The sequence below is a fragment of the Lissotriton vulgaris genome, chromosome 9 (assembly GCF_964263255.1).
Source record: "Lissotriton vulgaris chromosome 9, aLisVul1.2, whole genome shotgun sequence".
Taxonomy (NCBI): Eukaryota; Metazoa; Chordata; class Amphibia; order Caudata; family Salamandridae; genus Lissotriton; species Lissotriton vulgaris.
This window is the reverse complement of record NC_141697.1, coordinates 1,024,232,560-1,024,250,455: the sequence shown is the minus strand read 5'-3', so window position 1 is coordinate 1,024,250,455 and position 17,896 is coordinate 1,024,232,560.

The window sequence follows — 17,896 nt, the reverse complement described above, 5'->3', positions numbered from 1 at the left end:
CTAGTCTGGCATGTTTATAAGTTGGTCAGTTTGAACAGAGACATGTTTTTAATGAGGCTGCCCCTTTTTTTGAGAATGTGACCAACTGGCACATGTTCATTGATGATATTCTGTTAATTTGGAATGGACCTGAGGACCTTTTAAATGAGTTGTTGACATAGATCAATCTAGGTGATATTAATTTAAAATTCACTGCCCACTACAGTAGGAGTTCTGTTAGCTTTTTGGATCTGAAGAATAAGGATGTCGGGGGAAATTGGAGGTGGAATTTTTTACAAAACCCACCGACCAGAATACATTAGTAAATTATACTAGCCATCACCCCAGAGCCCAAAAAGATAATATACCTTTTGAACAGTTCCTTTGTCTCCGAAGGAACTGTTCCTCACCGACTGACTTCTACAAACATTCAGAAAATCTAAAATCAAAACTAAAAGACCGAGGCTACCCTAAGAGACTAATAAATCACTCTTTCAAACGTGGCAGGTTCAACCACCGGGATAGCATACTTAGCAATTCTAACATAAAGAAACTAAATAAGGATAAGATTCAGAAAATTGTTTTTGTGAGACAAATGTCTAGCATAAGCAGCAAGATAAATAATATCATCAATTCAAACTGGAGTATTCTAAATGACAATGAAGAAATCAGCATAGATCGTCCCATATTTGCATTTAAACGCAATAATAATCTTAGGAAGGAATTGGTACACACATATAGAGAAACAAGTGAAATGAGGGCACTAGAGCAATAGGCAACCATAAATGTGGTGGTTGCATAATTTGCTATTAATTTATAGAAGGGAAGAACGTAGTATATAATAAACATAATTTATGGGCAAAGGACCTCAATAATTGTAAGAGTAGGAATGTAGTCTATCTTCTCATTTGCCCGTGCAATATGGGCTACGTTGTGGAAACGGGACAGGAATTAAGGATACGCATATCAGAACATAAGTCAGCAATAAGAGATCAGAAAGAGAATGCCCCATTAGTAGACCATTTTCTGAAATCTGGTCATACCTGTACAGATTTTAAGTGGTTTGTTATTGAAAGAATAACAGGTAACAAAAGAGGTGGTGATATCACTGTCAAACATATAATTCGAGATATATCCATCCTTGACACTATCAGGACTGGATTAAACTCTAAAGAAGACTGGTTGAAATTAATAGGTTAGGATTTATCAACCTTTTGTATTTCAAACTATTGGTCTTCTGATATGGGAGGTACCTCATTAAGAGATTATGAACTAAAAAAATGTTTTCGCTTATTTAAGTGTTTGGGATACTTCTTGACAATAAGAAGTTTTGAAGAAATGGGGTTGGGTACCCTACATGTACTGAATCCATGGGTTTCGTCCCGGCAGGCATACCACTTGATCATTGCAAGAGGGGCTTTCACTTGTTCTTAAGAGAACGTCATATCCCATAGCCCCTCGTTTGGGTTAAGTAGACATGAGCATTCAACATCGCTGGCGCCTGGGTTAAGTCAACATGAAATACGAAAATTCTACTTCCGGTATGTTAGTTTCTCATAATTTTATATATATATATATATATATATATATATATATAAGGTTTCCAGTGAATATGTTTGACCTTTACATATTTCAAAGAAATAATTATGGTGGTTTGAATACATGGAGCATTTTAACTTTGCGCGTACTCCGAATGAATATTTGAAGTATTTTCTATATTTTTATGTTAACTTGCAAACATTTCGTGAGCAGATTGGTGAGACATGTTCGGCACTTCTTGATGACATCATAGATGAGGCCTCAGTGCTCCACAGGTGTGGCACGTTAACAATGGATGGCAGGGTATTTAAATTCAGCTTAATAGAGACTCAGAACTTCCTGACTGCAGAGCGGTGTCGGACGTCTATTACGACAATAGTTTACTCAACCCACAGGTAAGCCATGGGGAATTTGTATACTATTTTAGTGCTGGAGTTCACTTCCGTTCCCACAGTCTGGAATTTTTGAAGATGTAGGTCTAGTGTGACAGTATAGAAATTACTTGCATCTAAGAGTGAGATACTAGCGACATAGTTTCCGAATTGTTTCCTAACAGGATATGTATCATCTTAGGATCCTTGTGATGGTAACCATTAAGACCTTTTTTGATTGGAAAACGGAGGACAGTAAAGACGCAAGGACGAAGCCGTCATCATTACAAATAGTAGCACGCTAAGGTATGCAGATAAGCTGATTACACAACAAGAATTGTATTGTAGTATTAGACTATTGCATTATAATATGTAGATATTTGGTTCCACAATTCTTTTTAATTTTTCTCTTTAGGGGCCAAGTGCATTTTAATGAATAAGTGAGCTACAACATAGATTTTAAAATTCTGTATTCAGACAACATATTGACATTGTTTTTAACCAAGAAGTATGTGAAGATAGGCTTATGATCTGGAGTAATGCCACCTTTACTTGTGACTGTTTTGAACTCTGAAAGTTATATGATCAAGTTATTAGTTTATGAGGGTTCGCTTTTCTTTTTTATATATATTTCCATATTTTTCATAGGGTCCAAATGTACCATACAAATTTGATGATAGGTTCTGATGTTGTTTAGCATGGAATCCATCTGCCATGAGTGGTGATGTTGTTGTAAGCACGCACTTGAACTGAATTAGGTGGGAGAACAGAGCCATATCAGCAACATGTTTAGCATTACATACATTGTGCTCGAATTGGTTCAACAAGGTTGTCGTTCTTATTAGATCATACAACCCCCATTCTGAGGACTCCAGAGTGGAGACTACACAGATACTAAGCTCTGTCCTCTGTGTTCATTTTTAGTGAGGTATGTGTATAGATACTTTGTTTATTATATGTAGTGTTAGATGTATGACTAATAACAATAATATAAAAAAGATTTGTGGACCTAGAGGTCTGACGATCATAACATTACAGACTCGTTCAGACCGGAGACATAGGAGTAGGATAATTGAACCTCTACTCTAAAAGGTTGGTTGTTTCAGTGATATGAATCTATTTGTGATATTTTTTGGAGAACCCGACAATAATTATAAAAAGAATGTAATGTGGTTATGGAGTTTTAGAAATGTTTTAGCACTGTTGATATAATACTATTTTGTATATGGTTGTGTGGATAGAGAGATATATTGCACATATAATATTTGATGTATGTATTTTGTTCCAACACAGGCACACATGACTATCTATCAGATAGAATCGCACTATATGCGGACGATGTCCTGTTCTTCTTAACTGACCTTAATAGGTCGGGCCCCGCCTTATGGGTATCCTACAAATTTTGGGCGAGACGTCGGGCCTGTATGTTAATCCGCGCAAGTCTACCCTTTGGGTGCTGGGGGACGGCCCGGCAGTTGGAGACTGGGCGTCGGCCCTTCAGATCGCAGTAGGTGGCATTAAATACCTTGGGGTGTTCCTGTCTGAGATCCCCGCTGTCTCCTGGGAACGCAATGTGAGGCCAGTTTGGAAGCGCACCCGAGCGGATATCAAAGTATGGTCCCGCATGCCACCGACGATCTATAGTAGGTCGGCCATTTTTAAAATGGTGGCCCTGCCTAGACTGCTTTATCAGTTGCAAAACCATCCCTATCCTGTCTCACCCTTATGATTTATGCAAGTAGACTCGACTCTGGGACAATTCCTATGGGTGGATGGCACGATCCGCGTGGCGCTTCGCACCTGCTTCCGATCGACATATGGGGGGGGGTTGGCGACCTCTGAGGTTCCCTCGTATTATCAGGCCTCGCATCTCCTCGTACTGAATGAATGGTGGTATGGAGACAGGTGGGACCCGGCCTATGCACTGGAGCAGTCCCTTATGGAGCCCCACACGCTCCATACGTTGCTATATGCAGCGCAGAGGCGTAGGGCACCGCCGTCAGTGACGCAGGTAGTATTTGATGTTTGGCGGCAAGCCCTGCGGCGAATGGGGTGGTGGCAGTCCTTGACTGATTAAACTCTTCTCTGGCGAAATGGCTGCCTCCCAGACCTGGCAGTCCTTCAGGGCTTTGCTGGGTGGGATGATACAGGGATCTCGAGACTGGGAGATGTCATGGAGGGGACGTCGCTTAAGTCGTTCCAGGACATGAGTGCAGAATACCATATGCCCCGCGCTCAGTTCTTCTGCTATTTACAATTCAGACATGCCATTACCCCATATATAGAGGGATTGAAATCTCTTCCCGAATTTAGTCCGCTAGAGGCTCGGGGTTTATGGGAGACATTGAGACCAAAAAAATATCACGAATATATCAATCCCTGATTATACATTGCTCTTCCGACTTGCAGAAACTAAAGGTGACCTGGGAGGCTGATGTGGGGGAGCTAGAAGAGGAGGACTGGAATGAGGCACTAGCAGGACCTAGAGGAGCGGCCATCTCTGTCCGCCTGAGGTTGATCCAATTTAAATACTTGCACAGGGAATACTTCACTCGGCAGAGGCTGTGGCAGGCGGGCCTCATTGCATCCCCGATCTATACTAGGTGTGGATGTGAGGAGGGCACTTTCTTTCACACAGTGTGGAGTTGTGGCCACTTAGACTGGTTCTGGAATGGGGTCTGGAATGGCCTGGATGAAGTCCTTGTATGGATGCTCCCCCGTACGCCGCGCCTGGGCCTTCTGCATGTGTTGGATGGAGTGGGGGGGTAACCTCTACAAGAGGCATCTGTTGTTACTGGGTCTCACGCTTGCCAAAAAAGATATAGCGAAGGCATGGAAGGACCCGAGGGCTCCGACGTTGGTGGCGTGGAAGAGGGGGCTTGATTTTTGTATGGGAATGGAGAAGCCCATATTTCTTGCCCGAGGCTGCCCTCGGAAACATTATAAAATCTGGAAACGTTGGGCTAATTTTAGGAGCATCTGGCTTGAGCCTCCGCCAGAACAGGACCCAATATTGGAGGATTGAGCGTGCTGTGCCAGTGAGTATGTGTACACAACTTGCTGACATTGTATGGAACAGTGCTGGGAGGGAGGGATCCGGGAGGGATGGGGGTGGGAGGGGTTTTGGGGGGGGGCTAGAGGGAGGGTGGTTAATTTGCATTCATTTTATAATTTTTTCTTGACGTCAAAACATGATGGATTGCAATGTGTTATGTGCATTCAAATAGTTGGCACTTGCCTCTGGGGAACAGCTCTGTGATTTCAATGTGATCTATCAATAAAAATTTGTTTTAAAAAAAAAAAGAAAGGGAAGAATAGAGCAATTTGAATTAGAAATTAAAAACAATACAGCCTTCGATGAAGCCAAAAAAAGTTAGATGAGCTCAATGTGGAAGTAGATGGATATAAGGACTATTTGTTAAATAAAAAGACTAAATAATTAAGGAAGGATGTGGGCAAATATAGTATAAAGCTAAATTAGACCTATTTAGGGAAAGACTATTATCAGCAAAAGAGGGAACAAAATTGGGAGAGACCGCCTTTCCATAAACTAGTCTATTCAAGAGGCGTGAGACAACGCATTATATTCTCAGAGACATTGGGCTCTAGTAGTGAAGATGAAGGGACTACTAGACCAGATCAAGGTGGTAACCACCAAAATCAGGAATATGGTCCTAGTACCTCCACTTCCTCTTTTTCAGATCAACACCCCAGAAGGGGGCACAAGAATAAACAGGAATTATGGAAGAGGACAATATGTGAGAAACCCTCTTCAAGAGGAATTCCTCCAGACCTATTATATGAATTGTTTTTATTGACTTTGGACAGTGTTTGCTTTTTTAAAGAATTGTATTAGTGATCAGTCTTTATATATATTGAATAAATGTATGTGATTTTTATATTCTATTGTGAACTTGTATTTATAATTATATGCTGGGTTCTCTAAAGTACACATCTATTAAAGTGATTTATATTACGTATGGTTCAATGTGGCTTATTGTTCGATAGTTGATTCCAAGGGAAAAACTTTTTGTCATGTAATGAATCTACACCTTTGCGGTGTGTAATACTGCTCACCTAAAAGATATGAGATTGTTACAGAAGCCAGAATCTGTCACGAGCTTCCAGAGAAGCAAATAATCTATTTTAAAGCTCTGTGTCTCATGCACAAGGTTTTTATGGTCACTTGTATCACGCTTCTGGAGGAACCCTCGTAATCTAATTGTAAACTTATGTTTCTGTCTCCTGCTTTAAAAAAAAACGATTTGGAGGGCGCTCTATTAGTCCACTTGACCTTCAACTGTGGAACGCCTTGCTGTCTTTAAGAACTATTCTTTCTCATCTTATTTTTATAAAATACTTGAAACAGTTTTATTTGCTAACTGGTCCCACCGTCATTATTTTCGTTTGGCTGATACTTGGACAGAGCTAAAATGCCTGTTGTGCGTGAAAGTGCGCTCTACAAGCAATAAACAAATATATATATTTTTTAATTGTAGCAAGAACATAAGCGTTGGTAGGGGCAGAGTCAAAAATAAAAGGAAGTCACTTTTAAAGAGATCTCCAAGACCACTCCCGAGATAACATACACACATTATCAGTTAAGAAAGGGTTTCTTAGAGACAACGATGTACCAGAGGACTCCATGTTAAAAGGCACATCATCGTTCATTGATATGCTAACTTTTGACAACCTTACCTATTCTGGAAGCTGTAGTACGTGTACAAGTTAGCTGAACTGACTGGACTAAAACGCCAACATAGAGGTTACTAAGTGGAAAGCCTGTACAAGAAGCAATGAGATAATGCCGATAGGAAATTATCTAGCATCTGTCATTGCGGCGAAGAGCACATTGTCAATACCATGATAGGCAAAACACTTTTGAGTAATAAAAATAAAATAGACGTGCATGAAAATAATGTAGAAGGAAAAGTAATGTTGTAGCATTGTGGGGGCCTGGAGATGGTTTTAATGGGCTGTATGATTTAGGTGCTAAGAACCGGGTAGAAAAGCGGACTTTGAAATGTGCCCTTAGCAGGCCCTTATTTCTTAATATCCATACGGGACCAACCAGTGATATCACGCCTGGTTTTGCTGCTCAGCAGTGTGTGAATCATCAGTTCTTTGAATCACAGAAAGTTCTTTCATGACGTTTGTAAATTGAAAACATCACATGCGCGTAAAGGAATCATTTCCTTAGTTACATGGCTGAACTTACAAGCCCCCCTGCTTTTGTCTACAAAGAGTTGATGGGCATTGATGTGGTGGATGAATGTATAATTATAATAAGGATCTAATTCCAGGTCTAGTACCGCTCCTCTTAAGCCCAGTGAAAACAGATGCCAAAATAATTAGGTTTATTGTGCTGACACTACTGAGCCACTCTCTAGCAATCCATCTGTTTATCAGAAAAACGCCTGTTCTGGTTTGTGAAAATGAGGTGGATGGCGGTGTCCACAGGACCGATGTGGGCATGTACAGTACCAGTCTCTCTGACTTACTTCCATTTTTTTACTTAGTCGCGTGGTAGTGTGGAACAGAGTCAACTGGACTCCAGCCTGATCCCAAGTCTGGTGCCAATGGGATTGGTCATTCGGTAGTGTTCGAGTGAGCAAACCCAACGCTATCCATCCGCTTCAGCTTTATTGAAGAGAGCAGATGAATATACCAAAGTGCAGGATGGTGTTGTCAGTAGACTGGTATTTGATTACCTCCTCCGGCCTTGTAAAGTGGGTGGGAAGTCAAATTATCCCTCCCTTAAAGTTGTCAATTTATGTTGCACACGTGCTACCATTCCCCTGCCTTCCATGCACCTGGGCAATGTGAATGCTGCTGAAGAAAATGTGGCTTTTAACATTGCATGAACATGTTTCCTACGTGCCTGTTTCTTTTCTGTGTATTTCATTTTCATAAAATAGTCGAAATGGGGTTTATTTTATGGTGTTGTTTTCTTGTACTGAATAAAATGTATTTCTTGGTGTGCCTTATGAGGAAGCCATGTTGAGATTTGTTTATATATGTTGGAATATTCAAAGCTGCTGGTGACCAAGCCACTACCATATTTTTTATTCATTCTCAAATGTCATATTGCTTAGTGTGCTTCAAGAGTGCAATGGCATTTCCAGTGCTTAATTCGACAAATATTAAGTGTGAGGGATCTAAATTTTGCTCGTAAAGCCTGTAGCCAGTGCTAGGAATATCGGGGTACTGAATCCCATTGCTGCATAGTCTCGAGTCCACGTCATCCCTCTTTCATCCACCGCTAGACACCCACTGCCTCTTTATCTCACTCTTTGATTCCTTTTCATCCCTGCTTTATCCTTTATAACTGTTTTCACTTCTCTCCCCGCCCCCCAGATGTTTTTCTCTGACATGCTCTTGGTAAAAGTCTAATTAGGAAACGTAACTGCTGGCCCCCAAAATAAGTGTTGGTGGGCCCACCTACAACCACTAGCTCAAAATAAGAACGGACTAATTTCCCTTGTTTGTAAGCTAAATGGTATTTAACACGTATTCATGATTTAGGCATTTCCTAAAGTAACTTATTTTATGGAGCACAATTTCTACAATGTTGATTGGTTTATGATGTGTATCTTTGTCAGTACACCCTATAATACCATTTCACACTAAGTTGAGTGTGTTTTTCGTGTCTCTAAACTATAAAATGTGTCATTTCTGGGATGTGTGGCGGATAGTTTTTGTTGAATCGGACTAACTACTTTTTTGCCATTTGTAATGATTCTTAGACTTTGGCAAAAAATATTTATATATATATATATACTCGTGAACAAGGGAACTTGTTTCCCGAAACGCGTCGAGTGCGTTCTTGAAATAAATACACTTTAAGACGGAACTGTGGCCTGGATATCGTTCTTGTCTGAAAGGGAGAACGAATGTCGATGGAATACGGGGGAGTGGCGATCCCGTCCCGGCCCGCCGCTGCTAGTGGCCATCAAAGCTTTTCTTCGCCGAAGTAAGGGTGGATATATATATATATATATATATATATATAGATATATATATATATATATATATATATCCACACAGGAATCTATGAGGGAGGACAATCTGAGTTACAGACCCCCACTTACGAGAGGAGTAAGTGGGTATGGTGGGTATGGGTAGTTCTTTGGTGGCGAGAATGTGTGTGTTCGCAAGTATGTGTGTTTGTGTGTGTGAAGGTCCGCTGCGTCAAGCATATGTGTTAAAATAATGCAAATTAGTGATTGTGCTCACATTACTGGATTGACACCTCGATCTCAAATCTATTTCATGATCCTTTGGGGTCAGCAGCTGTGCTGAAACAGTGCACCCCCAGCCACCATTTTGTGTTCACAAGCCAGTGAGGCCAGCCCCCCTGCCCCCTCCCCCCCCCCCCCCCCCCCCCAGCAACAGGGATTTTCTACATCAGAGGGTGCTTCTGTGAGCTGTTGAAACTGTATTTACTGGGGCCTGTGCACTTCGTTTTTTGGCCAGCAGGGGGAGTAAAGCTTTATTCAAACAGTATTGTTAGATTTCGAGTTAGTGAAGCCTTTACCTGCTGAAGTCCAAAGTTGTGGATTGAGCCTGTCTGTCTCCTAGGAGATTCTGAACAGGAGCAAGCAGCTGCCCAGACCCCACCCCCAGGCCAGCAGACCATTGGCTATTCAGCTACCAGGCAAGCCTGAGCCCTCCTCTCACACCTGCCCAGGCCCCTGAAGGCCTTGCTGGGTGCACCCCAAATCAGTCTCCTCCATCTTGTGAGTTGCAGCCCACATGTGCCCCAGATTGCTTTGAGCAGAGTCCAGGAAGTGGTGAGGAGACAGACTAGTGCTGTCTCTTCCCAAGACAAAAAGTTATTTAAAAAACGATTTTCACTTTCTGTGTTTACTGTCTATGCCTGTGGTTGTTACAGTTAAAAATTGTAGTTTTAGCCTGCCTGTAATTGCATATTTTATCACCTGTGTTGTGTTTTAAATGTGTGGTTTTCCCTGCCCATGGTTGCCTTCATTTAGTGTGTTGAATTGTGGGATTTGCAGTCCAACTTCTGTAGTTTGTCCCTCTCATTCCCTCCTTGGTGACAAATCTGTTTCCCCTCCAAATTTCTCCTTTGCTCTGTGCTTAGGCCTGTGTGCTGAAACAGTGCACCCCCAGCCACCATTTTGTGTTCACAAGCCAGTGAGGCCAGCCCCCCTGCCCCCTCCCCCCCCCCCAGCAACAGGGATTTTCTACATCAGAGGGTGCTTCTGTGAGCTGTTGAAACTGTATTTACTGGGGCCTGTGCACCTCGTTTTTTGGCCAGCAGGGGGAGGAAAGCTTTATTCAAACAGTATTGTTAGATTTCGAGTTAGTGAAGCCTTTACCTGCTGAAGTCCAAAGTTGTGGATTGAGCCTGTCTGTCTCCTAGGAGATTCTGAACAGGAGCAAGCAGCTACCCAGACCCCACCCCCAGGCCAGCAGACCATTGGCTATTCAGCTACCAGGCAAGCCTGAGCCCTCCTCTCACACCTGCCCAGGCCCCTGAAGGCCTTGCTGGGTGCACCCCAAATCAGTCTCCTCCATCTTGTGAGTTGCAGCCCACATGTGCCCCAGATTGCTTTGAGCAGAGTCCAGGAAGTGGTAAGGAGACAGACTAGTGCTGTCTCTTCCCAAGACAAAAAGTTATTTAAAAAACGATTTTCACTTTCTGTGTTTACTGTCTATGCCTGTGGTTGTTACAGTTAAAAATTGTAGTTTTAGCCTGCCTGTAATTGCATATTTTATCGCCTGTGTTGTGTTTTAAATGTGTGGTTTTCCCTGCCCATGGTTGCCTTCATTTAGTGTGTTGAATTGTGGGATTTGCAGTCCAGCTTCTGTAGTTTGTCCCTCTCATTCCTTCCTTGGTGACAAATCTGTTTTCCCTCCAAATTTCTCCTTTGCGCTGTGCTTAGGCCTGTGTGCTGAAACAGTGCACCCCCAGCCACCATTTTGTGTTCACAAGCCAGTGAGGCCAGCCCCCCTCCCCCCCCCCCCCCCCCCAGCAACAGGGATTTTCTACATCAGAAGGTGCTTCTGTGAGCTGTTGAAACTGTATTTACTGGGGCCTGTGCACTTCGTTTTTTGGCCAGCAGGGGGAGTAAAGCTTTATTCAAACAGTATTGTTAGATTTCGAGTTAGTGAAGCCTTTACCTGCTGAAGTCCAAAGTTGTGGATTGAGCCTGTCTATCTCCTAGGAGAATCTGAACAGGAGCAAGCAGCTGCCCAGACCCCACCCCCAGGCCAGCAGACCATTGGCTATTCAGCTACCAGGCAAGCCTGAGCCTCCTCTCACACCTGCCCAGGCCCCTGAAGGCCTTGCTGGGTGCACCCCAAATCAGTCTCCTCCATCTTGTGAGTTGCAGCCCACATGTGCCCCAGATTGCTTTGAGCAGAGTCCAGGAAGTGGTAAGGAGACAGACTAGTGCTGTCTTTTCCAAAGACAAAAAGTTATTTAGAAAACGATTTTCACTTTCTGTGTTTACTGTCTATGCCTGTGGTTGTTACAGTTAAAAATTGTAGTTTTAGCCTGCCTGTAATTGCATATTTTATCACCTGTGTTGTGTTTTAAATGTGTGGTTTTCCCTGCCCATGATTGCCTTCATTTAGTGTGTTGAATTGTGGGATTTGCAGTCCAACTTCTGTAGTTTGTCCCTCTCATTCCTTCCTTGGTGACAAATCTGTTTTCCCTCCAAATTTCTCCTTTGCTCTGTGCTTAGGCCTGTGTGCTGAAACAGTGCACCCCCAGCCACCATTTTGTGTTCACAAGCCAGTGAGGCCAGCCCCCCTGGCCCCCCCCAGCAACAGGGATTTTCTACATCAGAGGGTGCTTCTGTGAGCTGTTGAAACTGTATTTACTGGGGCCTGTGCACTTCGTTTTTTGGCCAGCAGGGGGAGTAAAGCTTTATTCAAACAGTATTGTTAGATTTCGAGTTAGTGAAGCCTTTACCTGCTGAAGTCCAAAGTTGTGGATTGAGCCTGTCTGTCTCCTAGGAGATTCTGAACAGGAGCAAGCAGCTTCCAACTCCCTGGCCAGCAAACCTTGTCTGAGGTTGCTGGGACCTTATATGGTGTGCTGATGGTTGGCACATATGTACACTGATTCGTTTTTGTATCTGGTGTTTCTATTGGGTTAGGGTTAATGTCCTCATTGACTGGGTATTTGAGGGTTCTGATTGGTTTCTCGGTCTGTGATTCAATCATTGCAGGGTTGGGACTAGGGCTAGGGTTCGGATTTCTATAGGAAGTAGGGACTAGGGCTTCCTATGTTATTGGTTGTTGGGAGTAGGGTGGGACTAGGGCTACGGTTAGACCTTTAATTGGAAGTAGCGAGTTAGTGCTTCTGGTGTGATTGGTTGTTGGACCAGTTGTGGGACTAAGAGTAGGGTTAGGCTTTCTATTGGAAGTAGGGACTAGGGCTACTTGTACCATTGGCTGCTTGGACTTGGGTTGGGACCAGTGGTAGGACTAAGGCCTTTATTGGATGTCGAGATCAGGGTTTTTGAACTGATTGGGTGCTTGGACTAGGGTTATGATTGGCTGCAAGGTCCTGGTCTCCTATTGGTTCAAGATGTTAGGGCTAGTGTTGTGATTGGATAGTGTAAGGGCTAGGGTTCCCATTGGCTGAAGGGGTCACCTGATTACAAGGGCTACAAAAAGGGCCAGGCTTAGGGCGTCTCAGCCCGGGTGTCGAGGCTAAGGGTGGAGAGGACAAGGGTAGTTGCCTGTTTGGGCCTGTTAAGGGTGGAGAGGACAAGGGTAGTTGCCTGTTTGGACCTGTTCAAGACTGGTCGGGACCAGGGCCTGAAATGCTGCCCTTTTTCTCTTAAAAAAAAAAAATCCTTCACTCTTTTATCCCTCCACTATCCTTTTTCTATCAAAATTAACAGACTAACATGTTCACTTCTCAAATTCCATGTTCCATATTCAACTATACTAATATACTGCCCAAATAACTGAACAACATATCTACTACTCAAATTACTTCATATTTATACTATACTAATTTTCAACACTAATCCTTTATGGGTTCCGGAGTGGCGTGCTACTCGCCAAAAAAGCGCTTCAACACCCATCAGGGGTAACAAGTGCTATATGAATGCAAATCTTTCTTCCCCTTTTATCCATCCGCTATCCTCCTCACGCCAAGTAACACACTAATATCCACTACTGAAATTACCTCATATTTCACCATATTAATTCACCACTAATCCTTTATAGGCTCCCTGAATAGCATGCGTCAACAAGTGAGCGATAAATAAATACTAACCTTTGTCCTACTCTATCCTTCTGCTATCATTCCAAATCCAAATAACTGACTAACCTATCCACCACTTAAAATGTACTTCCATGTTTCACTATACTAATTCAAAACTAATCCTCTGTGGGTCCCGGAGTAGCGTGCTACCCGCCGAAAAAGCGCTTTGACGCCTCGTCAGGGGTAGTAAGCGCTATATAAATGCAATTACAATACAATACAATACATCCACTGTGAAGGGCCTGTATCTGTTAAAACTATTGAAAAATGAAACGAGCAGCAGTTAGCATTCAGCTGCTGCCAGCGTGCTCTGCAGCCAGGCCTGTGGAGAGGTGGTTGTCACAGAAACAGCTGACCGTGTCTCATCATATGGCAGCCTGGCCCCTCAGCCTCTCATTCAGCATAACTGGGATGCTCAGCTGCAGAGTCCTACTGTAGGCTGTGATAGCGTTTTGGCTTGGATTGGCGCCTGAGACAAATCTTGACACAGTGAAAGTACAGCTCTACTGATGCTGGACTTTCAACAAGTCCTTGTTTGAGAACCCACTGTGACAGGCAGCAAGTCAACTTCAAAGCCACATTATACTGTAGTGTAGTTCCTAATTTCCCAATAGGCTCTGCGCATTGGAATAACATATCCTATAGAATTTATGTAGGACTTCGGTCGACTAGCTCTCTATCGAATGTATTAAACTTAATAGTGAGCGTGAGCTAGCTCAGAGGTCACTAGAAACTTTCTCAAATTCAAATTCACAAGAAGGGATTAGTTTCTGACAACCGCATAAACATGACAACTTTGTTTCCCCAAGAATAAGAAATGTATCTCTAGAGTCGTGGAAACAATAGATAGATATTTCACTCAGTCAATCGTGCATGCTTCGTTTCACCAGAGGTGCAGAGAAATAGAGAGACTGGCGTTTTTAATAAAAGGATTTATTGAACAGTCTTCTTTCTCATGCAAAAGAAATGAACTGCTACAATCTTTATGCAGGCTGCAAAGTATAATGCATACAGCGAGAACAATATTATAAAATATTACTGTAAGAGCATTGTATGGTTTCTAAGCCATATAAAAATAGATACATAAATAGATACATAAATAACAATGACGAAAAGTACTCAACTGGTGCTTCTAAAATACACTTACCCCAATGTACCTAACCTAAGTCTAGTACAAGGGAAGAAGTAAGTGTGGTGTAGCATAGTTTTAGTTTTCTTTGCCAAGAATCTAGCCAAGATTTTCTTAGGGTCTAATCAGCTCTGTACCTTGGTTTTAGAATGAAGGAGGACTGGTATCTCTGTCTCGGGACTCGATTTCCCAACACCCCGAAGGGGAGCTTGGTAACACTGGAGCTGGATTCTCGGCGAGAGAAAGGAAAGCTTCTCGATCAGTGTGTCAGCTGGAAGGTCGGCTTCCTTTGGCACTTGCTGTAGCGAGCAGCGTCGGGCAAGTAGATAGTCGAACTGCTCCAAACCACTGTGTGTTTGCTAGGGCAAGTGTATGCATATTTATACCTTGAAGGTGCCTAGTTTGACGTAAAGTCGGACATAATAATGTTATCAAAGAACCCCAAGGGAATGGTAGTTCTTTGAAAACTCCACGAGTTCTTGGACAAATCAATATTCAAGCAAGGGGAGGTCCCTGACTGCTTAAGCCGATTTTCCAAGAAATCATTGTGGCTTTTTGGAACGGGTGGAAGTTGCCATGCCTGTATTTGGACTGCATGAGTTATGTCTAAATATGGGTATGATTCCTATGTGTATATTAGGGCAATGTGAATTGTACCTATATAAGGGCATGAATCGGGAAAATTGCGCTCGGATCCTAAAACGCCATAGAACAATACTTCACATGAGATGGGATAGCTCCCTGATGCCTGCAAGTTAGGGATATGGATGGAGGTCAGTCACACATTGAAGGTATGAAATAGGGTTGGGTGGCTAAGAGCATCCGTGTAGAGAGGAGGCATGGATGCTGGGAGAAGCGGAAGGGGCGGCAGGAGTTGTGTTCGTGATCGGGTGAAACTGAGGGCAGTACTCTGGTTTATTTTCTTAATCTGTGTGACATGAGTTGTGCCTTGCTTGGATAAGCAAGCTGAGCTGGCTTCAGATGTGATGTATTATCATGCCGGGCTCTTTATTTCCAAACAACACTCATTAAGCAGTGCTGCATATCCCAGACCTGCTTCTGTCTTCACTTCCTGAGAGTTTAGCAGGACTGCACAGCACATCCCTTCTTCTCACTTCTCTTCCACAGAGTTCTCTGTCCTTCACAGACTAGTTCAGCTTCCCAATAGGGTTGATCATTTTTCACAGGCCAGTCCTGCCTTTCTCCTTTCTTTTTCCAGAGAAGTTCCTTGTCTTGCCTAGGCCAATATTTGCTCTCATTTTCTATCCTAACCAGAGAGTTTATGAATTCTTACCAGGACAATTCTGTTTTTTTACTTTTTAATTCCAGCCAAACATTATATCAGTCTTGTGTACATGTTCACTCACACATGTTCATGCATATGCCATTTGAATATGTGTGTTTCCCATTACATTATGCGCCTGAACATACATGTGAGACACAGGTTTGGGAAAAGAAAATGGTTTGTGGCCCTTTATTAGAGCATGTATATGTCTTCGTACAAGTATTCAAAAGACTCATTAATTTTCATAAACCTTTCAGACCTCAAACTAGGTGATCTCCATCAATTTACTTACCATCAAGACATATTTATTTAGTTTTGCCATTGTGATGGAATGGGATGGCAGAGACATATTGCGTATAGTCACCAAGTGATCTAGTGTGGTTTATGTGAAACCTTTGACCAGTTCTGGCCTTTTAACTTAAGCAGTTTAGCAATCTGGAGCATGTAGTTGCACAAGGAGCGGGCTGACCATTAAGCATGCATGGCTAAATCTCATTTGTTGCTTTTGTCGGGCTAAATTTTGGCGCATTAAATGCTCTGGTGTGCAGCAGGTCACCTGCTGCTTTGGTGCTCTTTTACAGCATGTGATAACATTCCTCTTCATTAGGTAAACAAGGTTCAGAAACTTTGATGCACGTTATACCTTTTGTAATACTGCTCTTCCCTCCTAGTCAACATGTTCATGGTGTGAGGGGCGCACATGCAGGGGCGTAACGAAGGCTCCGGGGCGCAGTGTGAGCGCATGCTTCGGGGAGCCCCTATTCACTGTAAAGCCAATACATTTCTTTGAGATATAGTAGTTTCCGGGCCCAACACCACCTTTGCAAGGGGCCATATCATGTTGTAGTACATCACTGACTGCACACATGCTACACACTGCGCCAGTCCCTTGCAGCATCCCACTCCACTTCTCCTGACAGTTCCCATTCTAAAGTTAGACAGGCATAAAATAATATGTACTCAAGCCAACATTTTTTATTATGATGTCACTATTGTTTACAGGATGATCCACTTAGAAATGGGAAGCGGGTTACCAAACTTCCATACATGCTTAAGCAGCTGTTTTAAGGTTGTATCTGGCAAATTATGTTGTGTAAAGCAGGATCATTTGTGAAATCTATTTCATGCTTTGACATTACTGATTTGATCTAGTCACAGTAAGGTGTCATTCAAAGTGTCGCACACAAAAATTGACATGTTAAACGTAAACATACTGGAAATGTCACACATAAGCAAATTGAAAACTTGGCAGCTATGAAAGCAATAGCTGATGAGCTCTTAATAAAGGCACTGCTGGAGAGGGACCTCTGGGAAATATCTGTGCCTAGAAGTACGATGTAACCACACAGTGCGCAGTGCACTGCAAAGCTTTGTTGGACATGGCCCGAATATGGAACAAAATACCATCGATTGAAGATCTGCTTGACGTACTAATCTTAAAGAGAGACAACACGCGCAGAGAAAGACACGCTCTTCAGCAGTGTCATTCACTTCTCCGTCTTCTGCTGCGAGTCTTATTTAGATGCTGCACTCTCTACTTCCAGATGCTGCTGAGTGTATTATGCAGATGGTGCTGAAGGTCTCTTCTATCTTGTTTCCTGCTGAGAGTCTCAGTCAGATGCTGCAACTGCTAGCAGTCTCTTGTCTCTGGTGGATGTGGCTGAATGTCCTGTACTCTGCTGACAGTCCAAGCATGCACTACTGTGAGTCCAATTAAGAGTCTGCTGACAGCCTCATATGTGCAGCCGATGTGGCTCAGTTTCTTGTACCCAGCTGGGAGCCTCGGTAGACACTTCTATAAGTCTTGCGAAGACCCTGCCAACAGCCTCTTGCCTTTTGGTGGCCCTCAGAGAGTTGCTGTATACCGACACACCTATGCAGAGTGTCCCTCACATAGACCTGTGAATAAACCCCACCCTCTACATACATACATACATACACATACCCACACACACGCGATTCACGGGTGCATATCTCCAAGCACAGTTGTTCATGATGAAGGCCCTGACATGAACTGACACTGCCCCAGCCCTGCTGACCATTGAAAGGCACCGGCCTGATGTGACTGACACTACCTCAGTCCAGCTGCTCATTAAGGCACAAGTCAAACAGGTGACTGACACTGTCGCACACTGCTAACCTTTCAGACGATCAACCTGACAAGTGACAAACACTGACCCAGCCTTGCTGCCCTTTCAAAGGCACCAGTCCGACAAGCCACTAAGCGACTGACACCAACCCAGTCCAACTAGTCTGCTGGAGGCACCAGTCAGACATGTGACTGGCGCATACTGTCGCCCCCTGCCCAGCCTTTCAGTGTCAATCAACCTGACAAGTGACTG